Raw genomic sequence first — 19,725 nt, forward strand, 5'->3', positions numbered from 1 at the left:
CATTGATGCCAATCTAGGCCCTACAAATGACTGACTGCTCAGTGTCCTTGGGTTCTGTGCCTTGGTTTCCTCATTTCATGAGTGGAAATAATAGTACTTTATTCACACAGGTTTTGTGAGGAGTTAATTAGTTAATTTGCATACAGGGTTTAGGAGAATGTCTAGCACAACTGTAAGTGCTCAGTAGTGGTTAGCATGCTTTTTATTGCTGTCATTATCTTGACAGTCTGAGATGCTCATTGATTCTTCCTGTCTCTGTGTAATCACATTCATCTATAAGTCTTGTCTGTCACATTTTAGTAAACTCTTTTTCACTTCCTGGAAAGAATCAGAAATTAACTGCCTAAAGTACCTACTTTTGAAAAGGTTGTGTCTAAGTCATGGATATGAGAAAAAGAACCAGAAGAAAAAGAAGGAATTAGGAGCCTGAAAGAAAGTGAACATGTTGGTAAGGGAAGGTACAACTGTAATAGTGCCACTTCTTACAAAGCCAGTGGTAGGATTCGTGAATGTCAGTGGTATGTTTGGACTGATTTTCACTTCTGATTCTGTTAAATAATCAGATACCCTTTCCTATTCAAGTACTACCTTTGATCTCCTATGCTGTTAATACCTGTTACTGTTTTACCTTTTGGTTAACTTTGTGGACTGAACTGTTGCAGATGAAGAATCACTCTTGCATCAGGCATGTAAAAGATATCAAAACTAAAGAAATTTTGCCTTCCTTAAGAAAGCAAGAATGAGAAATCCCCCTGTGCCATCCATAAAGAGGGCATTCAAAGCCTGAGTGTTGAGTAGGAGTTACAGCAGAATGGCACATGTGGAATGAAGTTCAGGCCTTTGAGGACTAAGAAAATGGTACTCAGCTTTGCTCATATTAATGCCTGGAAGCAGGAAGAGCTGTTCTACCTATAAAATGGGGGTTGGGGGGACCCTACTCATTAGCTAGGGAATAGCCATGGGAAGAAAGAAAGGAACTGGCAAGAAAACAGGGACCCAAAGCTTGAATCACTCATAGATGAGGTAGCTGAATTCTTTTCTATGTGATCTTATCCCCCACTTCAGATGAGACTTTAACACAGAGTTGTCTGAGGCAGGTGGAGAAAATTAAGGGAGCTATAAAAAGGTATTGGGCTACAATGCCTTCATTGAGAATGTATATACACTCTGTTTCTCAATTTTTCTGTGGAGGACCTAATTCTCTTCTTCCTATCTTTCCAATTAAAATGAAAACCTATGGTATGATTGATTACAAGAAGCTTTACTTAACTTCTAATAGTCTGATCTCATTTCTCTGAATAAAAATGACATCACAGTAAAACTAGATTATAATATTTGCAGGCTTTAACATAACAGAGACCTATGAATTGACTTAACCCACTGAATAGTTATAGAAGTGAATAACTAAGCTGTCTGTGTAATGGGGAGGGAAAGGAATGTGAATCCTTTATCACACGAAGTAAACCAACAACAAAGTACAGTTTTACAGCCACAAGGCAAGTATGAGAACGCACCTGGTCACTCGTGCTACCTTGCCCGGGGATGAAGGGTTTTCACCTAGAGTACATGTAAACATCTTTCCTTGCTTACCTGAGTGCCTACTCAGCTGTAACCCCAGTTCTTTCTTATTTCTCCTACATTTAAAATCACTTAACAGGCTGGGCATGGTGGCTCATGCCTGTAATCCCAGCACTTTGGGAGGCTGAGGTGGACAGATCACTTGAGATCAGGAGTTCAAGACCAGCCTGGCCAACATGGTGAAACCCCATCTCTACTGAAAAAAAAAAAAAAATTAGCCAGGCATGGTGGCGGGTGCCTGTAATCCCAGCTACTTGGGAGCTGAGGCACAGGAATCACTTGAACCTGGGGGGCAGAGGTTGTAGTGAGGCAAGATCGTGCCACTGCACTCCAGCCTGGGTGACAGAGTGAAACTGTCTCAAAAGATAATAAATAAAATAAAATCACTTAATAATATGACACCTGGAATAAAGACCACACGTAATCTGCTTGAATCTAAAGGGACATGCAATGGAAGCTTAAATACACCATTTTGTAGTTGAAAAATTTTTCAGGAAGGGACTGGACAGTGAGAATGCTTATTGCCCTACAGAGGGTGACGTGTCTGGATTTATAGTGGGAAAATACATACAAATAGTCTCCAGAGTTTTAAATCGTCTGCTCATTACAGAACCTCATTTCATTGTAACAGTTCTCTGGTGTATGAAATGGATGGAAGCAAAAGTTATGGTGGATTTACAAACCAAAATTCAACTATGTCTCATTTGATGTGTATGAGAGGACAGCATGCATCCGTAGTCCAGCTAGGGAGGATGAGAAGGGAAGATCATTTGAGCCTAGGAATTCAAGTTCAGCCTGGCCAACATAGTGAGACCTCATCTCTAAAAACACCAAAAGTTTTTTTTTTTTTTTTAATTAAAAAAAAAGTGAGGGGACAGAATGTCGTGTGAAGAGAGTATAAGTTTTAGAATCTGACTGCTGATTCTGGCCTGGTTGGCACCCAATCCTTGGGCAGGTTTCCAGCTCTCTGAGCTGTTTTCTTCCTCTGAAAATAAAGCCGTCTCTCTAGTCAGGGTTGTTGGAAAGATCAGTACTTACGTGTCAGGCCACTAGCACAGAGCCTAGTAAATTAACAATGGCAGCTGCTATGGGACATGACATTTCATGTCTGAAACATATCCCGGGTTTTGTCAAAGAGTAAGTGTTCAGCTATAGACTTTATGGGTGACGTTTTAGCACATTTATTGGGCAAACTCTAGTTTCATGAGATACTCATATAAAGTTTTAGTTCTTGAAAATTTTTTCTATTTCATAGCACATTGGTGTATTTTTTGCTTATAATTTGACTACAGGAGGGGATTGAATATAGAATTCACAAGTCTAAATTTGTGTTTAAAGAATGGGTTGGCTCAGTTTCATCTACCAAATTAGAATGATCTTACCCTTCAAGTGTATTGTAAAGTGTAATAGAAGTCAATGGGAGAGAAGCCTCTTCCTTACAATAGTAGAAAGAATCATGGAGTTAGAAAATCAACAGGCTGCGTGCGGTGGCTTATGCCTGTAATCCCATCATGTTGGGAGGCCAAGGCAGGAGGATCACTTGAGCTCAGGAGTTCAGGACCAGCCTGGGCAACATAGTGAGACCCCGTCTCTACTTAAAATAAATAAAGAAAATTAGAATAATAGAAAAAGGAAATAGATGCTTACATCAGTAAATACAAGTGTTTTTTTGTTTTGTTTTGTTTTTTGAGATGGAGTTTCACTCTTGTTGCCCAGGCTAGAATACAGTGGCACAATGTCAGCTCACTGCAACCTCTACCTCTGCCTCCTGGATTCAAGCAAATCTCCTGCCTCAGCCTCCCAGTTAGCTGGGATTACAGGTGCCCACCACCACACCTGGCTAATTTTTATATTTTTAGTAGAGACGGGGTTTCACCACGTTGGCCAGGCTGGTCTCGAACTCCCGACCTTAGGTGATCTGCCCGCCTTGGCCTCCCAAAATGCTGGGATTACAGGCGTGAGCCACCATGCCTGGCCAAAATTGTTATTTTTTTTAACAACTTTCCAAGTGCTTGGAATTATGAAAGCAGCATTTTAAATTTTTGAAAGTATTTCCCTACCTATTAACCTAATCTTAAGCCACTAATACTGTTTAAGATTTAAAATTATCTTGGCAGTCAGAAGTAAAATCCAGAAAAGGTAAATGACTTGCTCAAGGTGGTTCCTGCCGGATCTAGAACCTTCATCCCATAGCCTCCTGGGATTGGGTTCTTTCATAGACTATCAGCTTAAGTACTTTTTGGAAATAAAAGAAAATGTAAATATATAAAAGACAAGAAAGCAAACTTGTATCTTCTCTGGGGTAGTTTAGCAGTAGTTCTGTCTTAAAAGAGGATTTGACCAGAGAGATACTATTTCTAATCTGAAACTCTTTGGTTCTGTGAAATTGGTTGAAGAGGCTAAATTTGATACGAGATCTGTCTCGATGTGGTGAACCCTTGGAATATTCCTCAGTACATCATGGTGAGGGTTGGGTGGCCTGGTGTCTTTAGGACTCTTCCAGTGGCATGTGAGCAATAGCATCTGTTATCCTGTTTCTATGTGAAACGATTGGCCAATCCCACAGGCTGAGCTGTCTCACTCACTGAGAAGCAGCAGGACAGAGTGGTTAGGGCAAGGTGATGGAGTTCGATGCCAACATTTGTGTGTCTGCTCTGGTCACTTGCCAGCTGTGTGACTCTGGACAAGGATAATAGTGAAGATGACAATAATAATAAAACCTGCCTCATAGGGCTGTTGTGAAGATTAAATGAGTTAATATTTGCAAAGACTTGAGAATAGCACCTGGCATATAGAATGTGCTATACAAACATTTTTAAATTGTGGCAAAAAGTGGCCATTTTAACCCTTTCTTTCTTTTTTTTTTTTTTTTTAATTTGAGGTGGAGTTTCACTCTTGTTGCCCAGGCTGGAGTGCAATGGTATGGTCTCAGCTCCCTGCAAACTTCGCCTCCTGGGTTCAAGTAATTCTTCTGCCTCAGCCTCCCGAGTAGCTGGGATTATAGGCGCCCGCCACCTGGCCAGTTTTTGTACTTTTAGTAGACATGGGGTTTCACCATGTTGGCCAGGCTAGTCTCGAACTCCTGACTTCAGGTGATCCGCCGCCTCAGCCTCTTAAAGTGCTGGGATTACAGATGCGAGCCGCCATGCCTGGCCCGTTTTAACCATTTTTAAATGTACGTCTCTGGGGCATTAACTACCTTACATTGTTGTGCAGCCAACATGAATGACCCATTCTCTCCTCCCCCACAACCCTGGCAACCTCTATTCTACTTCCTGTCTATATGAATTTGACTACTCTTGGTACCTCGTATAGCTGGAATCATACAGTGTTTCTTTTTCTGACTGGCTGATTTCACTTAGAATAACGTCCTCAAGGTTTATCCACACTGTAGCATGTGTCAGTATTTCCTTCCTTTTTAAGGATGAATAATATCTCCTTGTATGTATATACCACATTTTGCTTATCTGCTTTTCTGTTTGTGGACTCGAGTTGCTTCTTCCTTTTGGCTATTGTGAATAGTGCTGGTATGAACTTAGGTGCAAATATCTGCTGGAGTCCCAGCTTTCACTTATGTTGGGTGTATACCCAACAGTGGGATTGTTGGATCATATGATAATATTATGTGTAACTTTTTGCACAATTGCCCTACTGCTTTCCACAGGAGCGGCACCAGTTTATATCCCTACCAACAATATACGCAGGTTTCATTTTTTTCCACACCTGCACCACTACATGTTGTTTGTTTTCTTAATGCTTTTTAAAATATGTAAAAATATTGAAGGAATTTATTAACCAACAGTCATATATCCAGTGTTGTTAAGTTGTTGCCTTAGTCTTTTTAAAGAGGAATGAGTAAAATATTTTGATGAGGGAAGTTTGGGAAATCTTCTGGTTAATCAGATGCTGGTTAATCAATGTTTACCAGCAAAGCCCTTCTTCTGTGTTTCTAGAACCCTCCTTCTGTGTTTCATCTAACCTCTCCTTGATCTAACACTCCCATCCCCATCCTTTGCACTCTCCTTTTTTTTTTTTTTTTTTGAGACGGAGTCTCGCTCTGCCGCCCAGGCTGGAGTGCAATGGCCGGATCTCAGCTCATTGCAAGCCCCACCTCTTGGGTTTACGCCATTCTCCTGCCTCAGCCTCCCAAGTAACTGGGACTATAGGCGCCCACCACGTCGCCCGGCTAGTTTTTTGTATTTTTTTAGTAGAGACAGGGTTTCACCGTGTTAGCCAGGATGGTCTCGATCTCCTGACCTCGTGATCCGCCCGTCTCGGCCTCCCAAAGTGCTGGGATTACAGGCTTGAGCCACCGCGCCCGGCCTGCACTCTACTTTTAAGGAGAAAGGCAAGTCATAGGTAGTAAGCTCATAATAAGAATTCGTTTAGAACCAAACTGCTTTTTAGTTTACATACTGCAGTGTGTAAAGAATGAGTTGGCTCAGTTTCATCTACCAAATTAGAATGATCCTACCCTCCAAGTGTATTGTAAAACTTGTATGAACAGACTGAGCATATCCAGCATAAAAGTAGCCCATCCCTGGAAAAAGATGTGGGGAAAAAACAGATGGAATGAGAAAGTTCTGGTTCCTCTCTGGCTTGTGTTTTTCCTCTTGACGTGCTTCCTTACTTTGTGAGCTCAAGTTTCAATGGGTGCCAGGGGCACCAGTCCATTAAGAAGATCATGTCTGTTTTGCGAGCAGTTTCCTGAAGGCTCTGTGGATCACAGAGATTGGTAGTAACCTGGGGCATAGCCCAATTCAGCAGGAAGCAGTTAGAGCGGTCATCAGTCAACCTCCCCTACAGCACTTGGGTTTTCCTGTTGAGGGCAGGGACTGAGAGACAGGACTAGCTGGATTTCCTAGGCTGACTAAGAATCCCTAAGCCTAGCTGGGAAGGTGACTGCATCCACCTTTAAACACGGGGCTTGCAACTTAGCTCACACCCGACCAATCAGGTAGTAAAGAGAGCTCACTAAAATGCTACTTAGGGAAAAACAGGAGGTAAAGAAATAGCCAATCATCTATTGCCTGAGAGCACAGGAGGAGGGACAATGATCGGGATATAAACACAGACATTCAACCTGGCAACGGCAACCCCCTTTGGGTCCCCTCCCATTTTATGGGAGCTCTGTTTTCACTCTATTAAATCTTGCAACTGCAAAAAACAAAAAACAAAAAAACAAAACAAAAAAAACCATGGGACATAGCTAGACCCATCGAGAGCTGCCGGAATCAGTGGGTCGAGTGTCTTGAATAAAATGCTTCTTCCCAGGAAAGGTGCCTCCCAGCTGGGTTCCCTAAGCTGCCTGCATATGTTTGACCAAGTGTGAGCTAAGCTGGGGTCTGTGCCCGGTTGGTTAAACATGAAGTCGCGCCGGGCGCGGTGGCTCAAGCCTGTAATCCCAGCACTTTGGGAGGCCGAGACGGGCGGATCACGAGGTCAGGAGATCGATACCATCCTGGCTAACATGGTGAAACCCCGTCTCTACTAAAAAATACAAAAAACTAGCCGGGCGACATGGCGGGCGCCTGTAGTCCCAGCTGCTTGGGAGGCTGAGGCAGGAGAATGGCGTAAACCCAGGAGGCGGAGCTTGCAGTGAGCTGAGACCCGGCCACTGCACTCCAGCCTGGGCGGCAGAGCGAGACTCCGTCTCAAAAAAAAAAAAAAAAAAAAACATGAAGTCGCTTATGTGGCCTGAGACCTCTGTGCTGTTAAACCAGGAGCTGCTGGTATGCAGACCTATGCAGCCCGTTGGGTACACATAGCACATCTTCTCAGAAATGCCAATTTTACTAAGGTTGGGGGTGGGAACCCCTTCTATTTTAAATACTGAAACACAGATAAATTGTGGATTAAAATGAAAAATGGATGATTTTTTTAAAAGGGTGAGACAGACATGATACTTTATGCTAATTGGGCTTTGAGCTGTGCCCACAAATATTCCTTTTCACCCCTCGTTCATTCCATGTATTTCCTCTCTTCTGCATTTAGGGTTTTCTATGAAAAAGCTTATTGTTGCACAATTTGGGAAGCCTGGGGGGTGTGTGGAGGGCCAGAGAGACTCAGAAAGGCTGGTTTGCATCTCCTAAAGGTAGCGTGGCCAGTAAGAGTCAGACTGCTGCACGGCTGTGCTCACCACGTGTCATCTGTGATCTTGAACAAATGGTTGGGCTGTCTCAAGCCTCTGTTTCCACTCTGTAAAGTGGGAATAATACCAGTGTCATAGGATTGTTGTGGGTTACATGTTGTGCAATGAAGAGGAGCTGGTGCTGGCTTTGTCTGTGGCTGTGGAAAGGTGGGTAAGGAGATGAAGCCTCACCTGCTGCTTCTATTAGTGCCTCTCCTAGCCCTCTATCCTTACTTATTCATGTAGCCCTCTATCCTTACTTATTCATGTCTCTACATGCTGGAATTCACAGCCTTCTTTTATTGCTGAATTTCTTCTCTCTGCCCTTCGTCTCCCCTTAGATAATTCTAACTCCTCCAGACCGGATATCAAGATGAAAGGAAGGCTGGCTTGGGGAAGGGTCTGGAGTAGCTGAAGATCTGGAGTACCTGAAGACTACTCCAGAGGACTTTACCTCCAAGGGCAAGAAACCCATCTGGTGTGCTGCTCAAGGCTCTCCATAAGTGGAAGCATCAGGATGGTAGTGAATGGAGCACTAGGAGAGGAAATGGGGAAGCAAGGATTTTGAAGAGCAGATGAGAGCCATTATCTTTAATCTCCACCTCCATTCCCATGGATGCAGCTCTAAACATGTTGCAAGAAAAAGCAGATCCACGTGGACTATGAATACCGGTCAACTGGCAAAATGAGCTTGGTTTGACTATTTAAATTAATAGTAATTATTATAATATCATCAGTGACTTAATAATTGATGCCCAGTGGACTGTATGTGATTCTCTTGCAGGCATGTGTATTATCAGGTGTTCCAGTTTAGCTGCCATGAAAGAACTTTTATCAGTAGAATGAACATCTGCCCGGCTTCTTGATTTTGAGCTGTCACCTGGTCTTCTCACTGTCATCTCACAACCGTACTCCTCTCATCTATCTGGCTTAGAAACAGCTGTAAATGACCTGGGGGTCTCCCTTCACGTATTCTTGAGAAGCTCAAAAACTTGGAAGGGTGGAGGGGAATGGTCCTCTTAGCTGTGTCCATAAAACAAAGACTTTGAAGGCTAAGGATTGGGACAGAAATACACCTTGATGTGTGTATATGATTTCTCTATTCTTGTCTTCACTTCTCCAGATGTGTTTTGCCACCCAACTTCCTTTCTTTCTCCTCCTTCAAACCTGACTTCAAACTCTCTTCATCTAGAAAACTGGCTCTGATTAATCCCATCATTCAACAACCTCTTTTCCCTCCCTCGGCTTTTCTGTTCTTTCACTTTAATTAGTTTGTACTTTTTCCAAAGGAGCTTTATAACCTTTCTCCAACTGTTAAATGTGTCTTCTCCTGTTAGATTGTAAACTGAGGTACAAAGTCCTTCCACCCTATCCCTTCTCTCTACCCATGAAGTGCTCTGCAACTATTTAAACATTAGTTAGAGACTTTGCCGTATACCAAAAGAAACACATTCTGTTGTTGTATTTATTGGTTTTAATTACAAGTCAGTTAGGATGCATTTTAGGATTCTGCATCTCCATAATTCTCTGCCAGCACTTTGCACCTAGTGGACCATTAGTACCATTACTTTTCCATCCCTGCCTAGCTTCATAATTGTGGACACTTCTGCTGCACAAATGCTGGCAGGGCTCTCATGACTTAATTCTGAAATTGTATTTTAGTGGCTGATACACAGAAAAGATTTGGCTATCTCCTCTGGTCTGCAGCTGACATGTGGCATGAGGGAATTTACATACAGTACTATGGTCCAGTTCCCAGCCAAGAATTAAATGCCTGGAGGAGATCAGCTATTTAAATCTGAAGCAGAACAGCATGAATTATATTTAAGGTAGTTGCTGTTCTGGCTCTTGTATAAAGTTCTTTCAGCTGTGGGCTAAAGAATCATAATATCAGAAAACCTTCATGTCCGTTGTATGTTTATAAGAACATCTCTTCTAAACTGGGACCATTTACTTTCTGAGAGCAGTGGTACTGCATGTTAGAACAAAAAGCACACAGCAAGCCAAAATCAAAATGTTTGCAGCTTTGTTGCCCTAATGCGGTAAATTCTTTCCCATGAGAGTGCTGTTCTCTGTGTATTTTATACACTTTCCAAGTAGTTTACACAATCATGGGTTGTATACATTCTCTGCAGCCTGCAAACTTGATGTGAGCCTCACCCACACTGCCAACCCAACTCCCTTCCCACATCAGCCATTCCATTTCCTCCTACTGCTTTCTGTGCTGTTGACCTAAAAGAATAAAAATGTTTGCACTAATATAATCGGGTACCTCCAAAACACAAAGGTCAGTGAAAACTAAACAGAAACCAAGAATAGTTTTAAATACATGCCAACCCTATAGAGCAATCTATTAGCTCTAGGACCTTCAGTAAAGCACTTAACCCATTGAGTCTTAGTTATGTGGAGGTAATAATACTTGTCCCATCTATCAGATGAGAGCTGCTCTAGTCATGAGAGAGAATTTATGTGGTAGCACTTTGTAAATATATACGACTTCTATGAAACTGAAGAGCTCAGCATGTTTAGTTGAAGTCTTGCTGCTTGCTGTTGGCACCATATGCAGTGTTTTATGGCTTCTCATGAGTCTGGTCTCCTTACAAACCCTAAATGTGTGGACCCGAGCTGATTTTCATGTCCTACTTAAACGAGAGAAGCTTCTTGCTAATGAGAACTAGCCTAGATGGCTTTAGTCCAGAATCTAATCACATTGAAATATATTCTTGATTCATGACTGTATTGTCAGCATATATCCATTTGCATAGTATGATCCACTTGAGAGCTGAGATTTTGGCAATATTTTTTAAATTGTCCTGAATCGTGTGTTAATTCGCACTCACTAACAAACAGCATATGCTTGCATTAATAGTACCCATCTGTTCAACATCATAGCCTTCTAATTGAGTCTGTTATATTAAACTTCTCTTCCAAATATAAGTTTTGACTTAAAGTCAGCTCCTTAGTATATCCCTGGAACAGTGAGATACCTTTATGTTTTGTACCCTTAATTGTACAAGCTTGTCTTTATGTAAATTGGCATATTGGGGTGACTTTCTGGTGCAGAGCCATGTCCTGTTTCCACCTCCACCATCTGAAGTCACAAAGTGAGCTGGCTGCTACTTGTTGACTTCCTTTTTCTTCCCCCGTATCGTGCTTCTCTTCTTCTTGTTCCTTCTATTGCCAGTCCCGCCCATGCAAAGCATCACCATGTTTTTCTTTCTTCTTCTAATTTGGATTTCATGTCACACAGGCTTGCTGCAGCCTTCTCATCACTGTCCAGGTTAGGTTCCCTTCCATTCATTCTCTTTCACTCATGTCTTACCCTACCTGTTTTCTCCCATTAGCCTGTCACACCCAAGCTATCTCTTTAGGCTGTTGGGCCTTCTAATAAGATATCATGGCATTAGTCATCTTCTGACCACTTCCTCTCTGCTGCCTTTGAACTTCTGTGATTTTTAAAAATATGGTAAAACTGACTAAATATCCATTGTACATTTTGAATGACCATGATCCTTTTCTAGAAGTTCAGATAGATCAGTTAGATGCATGAAAGTCATCCTTTGCAGTGGACCTGGTATTAATGCTTATTCCTCATTATTTATTTATTTATTTATTTCTGTAACAGAACATTAAAACAAATTTAAGCCGGACACAGTGGCTTACGCCTGTAATCTCAGCACTTTGGGAGGCCAAGGCAGGCAGACCACTTGCGGCCAGGAGTTCAAAACCAGCCTGGTCAACACAATGAAACCCCAGCTTTGCTAAAAATATAAAATAATTAGATGAATGTAGTGATGTGTGCCCGTAATCCCAGCTACTCAGGAGGCTGAGGCACGAGAATTGCTTGAACTTGGGAGGTGGAGGTTGCGGTGAGCCAAGATCACACCACTGCATTCCAGCCTGGGCAACAGAGTGAGACTGTCTTAAAAAAAGAAAAAACAAATTTCATCTATTGTTATTTCTGATGTAGATATAGTAAAGTAATACAAGTAAATGGTATAGAGTATTTGGAAAATGTATAAGAATCAAAAAAATAAAAAGAACAAATCTGACCTCAAGTGATCCACCTGCCTCAGCCTCCCAAAGTGCTGGGATTATAGGCGTGCGCCCAGCCCTTGTTTTTTCTTTTGATCTTATTACAACCCTAGCATTCCTCATGGTCTAATTTGTCAATATTGAATATTAATTTTTTTTCTTTTGCTGGACTATATTTGAGATTTTTGGATCTCTGAGAAAAAAAGCCTATAATTTTACTTTGTATACTTTCAAGATGGTAACATTAATTTTATATGGTTTTTTTTTTTTGGTTTTTTTTTTTTTTTTTTTGGTTTTTTTTTGAGACGGAGTTTCACTCTGTCACCCAGGCTGGAGTGCAGTGGCATGATCTCGGCTCACTGCAAACTCCGCCTCCTGGGTTGACATCATTCTCCTGCCTCAGCCTCCTGAGTAGCTGGGACTACAGGCGCCTGCCACCATGCCTGGCTAATTTTTTTGTATTTTTAGTAGAGATGGGGTTTCACTGTGTTAGCCAGGATGGTCTCGATCTCCTGACCTTGTGATCCACCTGCCTCAGCCTCCCAAAGTGCTGGGATTACAAGGGTGAGCCACTGCGCCCGGCCAATTTTATATGGTTTTCAGAAAAAAACAAATTCACACAAATCTATCTGCTGGTGAACAAGGTATCCATAATAATAGCGACACCCTCAGAAAAGCCTAATGGCTGCTGATGTCATCAAGCATTTACATGCAGGGAGACAGTGGCACTTCAGTTTAGTAGAAAGATCATGAACTTTGGAACCAGTTGTTTTGAAAACCAATTCTGCCATTTACCTGTTTTTATGATCTTAGAATTACCAAAGACTAAACTCTCTGAGTTTGTTTCCCATTCGAAAAATGTATTTTCCAATCAATTCCTATCTTTTTTTTTTTTTTTTTGAGATGGAGTCTGGCTCTGTAGCCCAGGCTAGAGTGCAGTGGCCAGATCTCAGCTCACTGCAACTTCCGCCTCCCAGGTCCCAGTTAAGCAATTCTCCTGCCTCAGCCTCCTGAGTAGCTGGGATTACAGGCACATGCCACCATGCCCAGCTAATTTTTATATTTTTAGTAGAAACAGGGTTTCACCATGTTGGTCGGGCTGGTCTTGAACTCCTGATCTCGTGATCTACCCACCTCAGCCTTCCAAAGTGCTGGGATTACAGGCATGAGCCACCGCACCCGGCCTTCAATTCCTATCTTAAAGAGGAATGCAGGGACTAAGAAGTAATACATGCAAAATATGTGATGTAGTAAGTGCACGTTAAGTATTAATCCTTTCTGTCTGTGTTTTTTTTTTTTTTTAACACATCATAAAGAGCTTACATTGATTAGAAGAATAAGTCATGTGCTGTATAATATACAGAAAAAAACCCACTTGTAGCTGAGAGATTGTTTTGTTTTCTTGCATGTACTGTTGAGTCATGTGTGATCTAATTTTTCATTTTTCCTAATAGTCAAGGGAAAATTAGGCCAAGCCTCACTGTTCTCTTGTCTTCTAAAGCCTCCAACTTTGTAGGAATATCCTCTGCTATTGTACTGTTTGGGGTGATTTTTGTGAGGATAGGGACAGGGGACTGTTGTTATAAGACCTGCTAACTCGGCTGAACAGTTGTAAAATATTATTATTCCTATGGGGTATTAAAGTTTATGTAAATATCTGGGTCTTTAAACTATTAATTATCTATAGAGAATAGGGAGAATTACTTTAGGATTGGTTCTAAATAACTTGGGACATTTTGCCCTGACCAACAGTTCAAGCATAAAAGGTTCATACCAAGTCCTAGGGAATTGAGTTTCTTTCCCTTCTTCTAAATATAGTAGAAGCTTATCCAAACTAAAGATTTTTAAATTACCTTCTGTTGTTGGAGTTAAATTTATAAGATTGACCTTGGAAACTTGACACTTCATTCTTTCTTACTGAGATCTTTATGGGGATGGAAGGACAGAGTGTATAGGAGCAGGCAGTGGGCAAATGGAATTTTCTCTGTGCCTACTTGGTAATAAGTAGAGGTTTGGTTTCCAAACTGTGTCTTGAAATTGTAGTTGTTCAAAAAATTTCAAATCTAGGAATCATTGCCTATAATTCTTCCGAATTAAGCAGAGTTCTAGATACACTGCACCCACAAACCCAGTCTGCAGACCAGCCCTCTGTATATGAGCCTTAACATCTCCATGGGCTGCTTTGGGTTTCTAGATAATGAAAAAAGAAATTAGATATTCTTATTCAGATTTACACAGCAGACCAAATGAATTTTCCTCTTGTGTGAAATTTATAAATAATTCATCTATTCTGGAAAGATGTCCTGGGTATGGAGACCCAGGTTTGGTTTAAAAACAAATGAACAGTCTGGTGCAGTGGCTCACGCCTGTAATCCCAGCACTTTGGGAGGCTGAGGTGGGTGGATAACCTGAGGTCAGGAGTTTGAGACCTGCCTGGCCAACTTGGTGAAACCCCGTCTCTACGAAAAATACAAAAAAAAATTTAACCTGGCATGGTGGCACGTGCCTGTAGTCCCAGCTACTTGAGAGACTGAGTTACGAGAATCACTTGAACCCAGGAGGCAGAGCTTGCAGTGAGCCAAGATCGTGCTACTGCACTCCAGCCTGGGCAACAAGAGTGAGACTCTGTCTTAAAAAAAAAAAAGAACAAACAAAAAAACCAACAAGTGTTAAGTAGATGTTTATAAGTATGAAAAAAGTTTGGGGACTTTTGTATGAAAGTGGGATTCAGGAACCCTCTTTCATGTGTAGATCCTGATGCCATGTACATTGAAAGCATATTTGCAGAAAAGGATAAATTATTTTCATAAAGCCTAAACTCTCTCCATTTTCCTGCATAATTATGACAAGCTTCTTAACTATTCCAGGCCCTAGTGACCTCACTGCAACAAAGAGGGTATTGGCAGCCAATCAGAAACTCTAACTCTTGTTGGTAAACTTGTCTTGTCACTGTTAGTTACCCTCATTTCTCCACCTGGGAAATTATTCTAATGCTAAACTTGAAGATTTGGAGCTTTGTCTTATGATGGTAGGTGGCCATAGTCGCTTACAGCCTTGTCTAACCTGAATATCCTCTGAAGTTGTGTGTTGATTTATAACTTTGGAAGGTTCTTAGAAATGTGTCATGGGGGAACAGTTCCAAGGATGATGTGGAAGGCAGGCTTTCCATAAAGTTCCCCTGCCCTTAGTATCTTGTGTGATTATTATGAGAGCAGCAAACTTCGTAGGACTAAACTTGGAAGGACACAGCATCTCTGCCTTGAAGCACAAAGTTGAGCACACCATTCAGCAGCCTTTACTGAGCACCTATTATTTCCTTTGCCCTTGGTAGAGATAAAGAAATGGATTAGACTCGAGGGCCTGTTCTCCATGTCTCCTAATTTTAGTAACTTGGTGAAGCCATGTTTTTAACATGGGGGTGGCAGTCTCTCTCATCGTTTCAGATTCTTCAGAGTGCCTGTGAATATGTATGGGGTTACTAACAACTTTGGCCTAAGGTTTGCCTATTTTTCAAAAGAAAATTGAGTTCAGGGAAGTTTGATTATGTGGTCCTTTAAAGCTTAAGATTAAGCAGCTGTGAAATACTTTTGGAAGCTGGTATGAAGCTGGAATATACCACAGGTCAAATTTACAGAGTGTATCAGCTTACTTGAAATCTTGGACTTTAGGTTCTCTCATCTTTATGTTCCATTCTCCCATTCCCACCCCAGTTTTAGTGTCTTGGAATCAGTTCTCTTCCTTCTAGTGTGTTCTTTGATGTACAGATGCCATCTCTGATAACTATTCTTTAAGTTGTGAGGGGGGGAAGATATCCTTTTAGGTATTTTCTTCCAGACAAAAGCAGTTCCCAACTCTCAGAAGATGGTTCAATGAACAATTGAAATGAATTATATACTCGAGGATACTTAGGATTCTTTGTAGAAATTTTGAACCACATAGAATAACAATGTATATTTATAACGCTAAGGCTGGGCACCATGGCTCACTCCTATAATCCCAGCACTTTGGGAGGCTTAAGCTGGAGGACTGAGCTCAGGGGTTGGTTCAAGGCCAGCGTGGGTAACATAGTGAGACCTCATCTCTACTGAAAATAAATAAAGGTTAAATTTTTTAAAATACAAAATAAAATGCTAAATTGTGGGCCCACCTTCCCCTCCCCTCCCCTTCCCTCCCCTCCCCTTCCCCCTTCCCCTCCCCTCCCCTTCTCTCTCTTTTTCTTTCTTTCTTTCTTGCTTTCTTGCTTTTCTTTGCTTTTCTTTTTTCTTTTCTTTTCTTTTCTTTCTTTTCTTTCTTTATTTTTTGAGATAGGGTCTTGCTTTGTCACCCAGGCTGGAATACAGTGGCGCAATCACAGTTTCCTGCAGCCTCCACTTCATGGGCTCAGGTAATCCTGCCTCAGCCGTCTGAGTAGCTGGGACTATAGGCTTGCACCACCACACTCAGCCAATTTTTTGTATTTTTTGTAGAGACGGGGCTTCACCATGTTGCCCATGCTAGTCTCAAACTCCTGAGCTCAAGGGATTCACTCGCCTTGGCCTCCCAAAGTGCTGGGAGCTACCCCAGCCGGGCATATTTCTATGAATTGATAATTCCTGGTTTTCTACTTTTCCTTAAAGAGAAATACCCTAAATAATACTCTATTATAGAACAGATTCCGAGCCCTGGTTTTGGGGATTCTTGCCAACCCTCCCTTCAATAGATCCCTCAAATCTGAGCATTTTGTAATTTTGCCAAACTTTCAATTGTTTAATAAAAACTTTAAGAGACCTTTTGAGTCATATTCATCACTTTGTGTTCCATCTCCATAACAAACTGGCACCAAGCAGCCACTCATATATTTGTTGAACAAATGAATGAATTTTAATACAAAGTGTATGCTGGCCTTGGTGTCTCTGTGTGAAGGTAGCAGGTAGAGAATGGGGGAAATTAAACAGTGACCATGTCAACTCCCTATTGAATGAGGTAGATTTTGGGCTATTTTTACACTGGATTTTGTATGCATTCTTTGGGAAATGGACTCCTAAAGGACCCTTTCATCTCTAATTTATACTTCTATTTCAAAATACTCTAACAACTTGCTTTCATTCTGCTCCTTGAATCTGTGAATAAGCCTTATTGTATAATTTCCATAGAATGCAATTGCTTTGAACTGTCATCTGATGCTATAAGTGGTATTTTGTGAGTTACTAATACATCAGAAAGCTGTGTTCTTCACAATGTCCTCATGTTTTTTGTGGTTCAGGCAGCAAGTAAAGATGAACTGTGGAGGTTGCAGTTAATCAAGTTACTTTGAAGTGGAAAGAATTTTGAAGCCACTTAAATGACCTGTTTCTTGGGCTTGGCAGTGACAAGTCCCTTCCTGGGCTCACTTAGATTTAGCAGCAGGAGGTAGTGGGCAAAGAATAAGAGCTGCAATGTTGACAGACCTTAGTTCCTGGCTCTACCATTGACCCAGCAAATAACCATGGGCAGTCCCTTTCCCTTGCTTGACTTCGGTTTCCTCATTTATAGGAAAGCGATAATGCCTATCTCGCAGGGTGATCATGAGAACCACAGAACCACACAGTAACATATAGAAACATCCTTTATAGGCAGTAAAGCCACATCTTAAGTGAATTATTTTATTAGCTCTATGATGGATCTTTAAATGACAGTGTTATTATCCATGCCAGTCATTCTTATCAGAAGTCCACTACTTAGTAAATATTGAGTAATGCAGAAATATTTGCAGGCAGTCTCTGTGGCCCAGAAGGAGCTGCTTTTGCTGTTAAGATTTTCTCAAACTCCTAACCTTCTTAGACTTACAGTTTGACAGTAGATTATGAAAGGTATTCTCTCCCACTCAAGGAAGGTGAGGCTGAAGTGTGTGTAGTTAGAAAGTCAGTGGGCCTGGCAGAAGGTCAGAAGGCAAGGAATGGATATGTACAAGGAAGTCCCAATGAGGGTATACATTTTTTATACTTATTACCCTATATCTGGTGCTTTGATTCACATGTGGCACATAGAACCTAAGAATTGAACATTAGTTGAGTAAAGTCCACAGAATGATGCTATCTTTGCTCCATTAATGATCATACTCTTATCGAGTATAAATAATCAAATAAAATTACCCCACAGAGATATTTTGGAGCCCCTTTGGAGCCTTTTAGAGCCTTTCCTGATAAGATATTTTATTTGTTCATCACATATTTTTACAGAGCATGCAGCCTGTGCTGGGAGGTGTGCTGGGCACCATGAGGACACAAATATGTCTTCTAGGAGTTTACTGTTAACCAAAGTGGGATAGGAGGGCATTTTGAGCTGAGACAATCAGGAAGACTTTGGGAAGAAAAGGGCCCACTGGGTCAAGCCTAGAAGATAGGTAGGATCCTACTAGATGGGGTCAATCTGTTGCAACTGCAATTTAAAGCTTTGTGGGTGTGTATTTTAATTCACACATTAAGTAAAATCTCTTATTTGGACAGGGTGATAGAAGAGTTTGGCAGCCCCTTAGCAGCTCTCCTGGGCTTTTGCAATCTTGCATGGTTTGTGGAGGCAGTTGTGGACAGACGCTGAGGGACCAGATTCTGCTAGGGCTTCTGTCTCCTGCTCGGGGGTTGGTTGAGGCTGGAAGGGTGCAGCAGCATAAGAAAGATGGGGAGAACACCGCCTTTTTAATGTGACCCCAGTGCCTATTATTCCAAGTTGGGGATGGTGTGACGAGCACAGGGGCTCCCACTAGGAATTTTATTTTGGATCCAAGCCTTAGTGTTTCTGGAGTACTATAAAATGAAAACATCCTGTCAGAAATGGGAAAGTCTTTAAGCTGACATTAAAAAGAGAAACTGGAAATCATGAGGTATCTTGGGGATTAACTGTTCAGAACAGTAGAGATGGAGGATTAGGTGATGGTATGTGAGTGTAGCAGGTATCATTTAAGAAAACACAGGAAAAGAATATTATAATTTTTTTTTGAGACAGAGTCTCATACTGTCACCTAGGCTGGAGTGCAGTGGTGCTATCTCAGCTCACTGCAACCTCCGCCTCCTGGGTTGAAGCGATTCTCCTGCCTGAGCTTTCTGAGTAGCTGGGATTACAGGTGGGCACCACCACGCCTGGTTAATTTTTGTATTTTTAGTAGAGATGGGGTTTTACCATGTTGCACAGGCTGGTCTCAAACTCCTGACTCAGGTGATCTACCTGCCTCGACCTCCCACAATACTGAGATTATAGGCATGAGCCACCGTGCCTGGCCTAAAAATTATAACTTTTAAAGTCTATTTATTATGCAGTAATGATGAGTTCACTTAGTGAGGATTCCCTGGAAGGTAGTTTTTCTGTACACGTAGAGTGCTATCTGTGTGCAAGGAGCCCTGACAAATTCGAAGGAGACATGAAGATGATCAAAACCTTCCTCTAAGGATCCCCTAGTTTGGAGAGACAGACAGACTGATTTATAGAGGGGGGCTTTTCTGATGAGTGATGTAATAAAAATGTGAATTAAAGTCCCAAGGAGAGCCAGTGGGTTTAGATTCAGAGGTCCATGGAATTTTGCCTGAGATGATGTGAAAGCCACCACCTGCAGAAGGTGGGAGAATGGCTTTCCAGGCAGAGAGAAGGGTAGAGCAGAAGCACTCAGCATTGGAGGGAGTGGTGTGGTCCTGGAACACGGTACTGCCTGGGAGTGGTGGCTAATGTGTGGGCTTCCTGGATAGGGGGAGATGCAAAGTGTTCTGGAACCTTGTTCTATAGGAAATAGGGGAGCCATCAAAAGTTTTGAGAGGGGGAGTAATAAGGAAGACACTTCTGTTGGCCATGGGGAGAATGAGTGGAAGACGGGTAGTGGCTGAGTGACTAGACCTGTTGGGAGAGTTTATGGGAGAGACATTAAGACCTGGACTCTCGCAGTGGAGGTGCAGAGGAAGATTGAGAGCTTTGGTACTTTTCAGAAATGTGAGAGATCATTTTTAAAGTTTATATTGGACTGAGTTTATTAAAGAAAA

The 19,725-nt window shown here is 41.7% G+C and overlaps 1 protein-coding gene across 2 annotated transcripts in view; it reads left to right on the forward strand.

Annotated features, from left to right (window-relative positions):
- Positions 1-19,725, forward strand: part of IQGAP2 (IQ motif containing GTPase activating protein 2) — a 315,690-nt gene that overhangs the window by 43,373 nt on the left and 252,592 nt on the right. The window lies entirely within an intron of this gene.

Source organism: Trachypithecus francoisi, unplaced genomic scaffold (assembly GCF_009764315.1).
Source record: "Trachypithecus francoisi isolate TF-2019V2 unplaced genomic scaffold, Tfra_2.0 Lachesis_group2, whole genome shotgun sequence".
NCBI lineage: Eukaryota > Metazoa > Chordata > Mammalia > Primates > Cercopithecidae > Trachypithecus > Trachypithecus francoisi.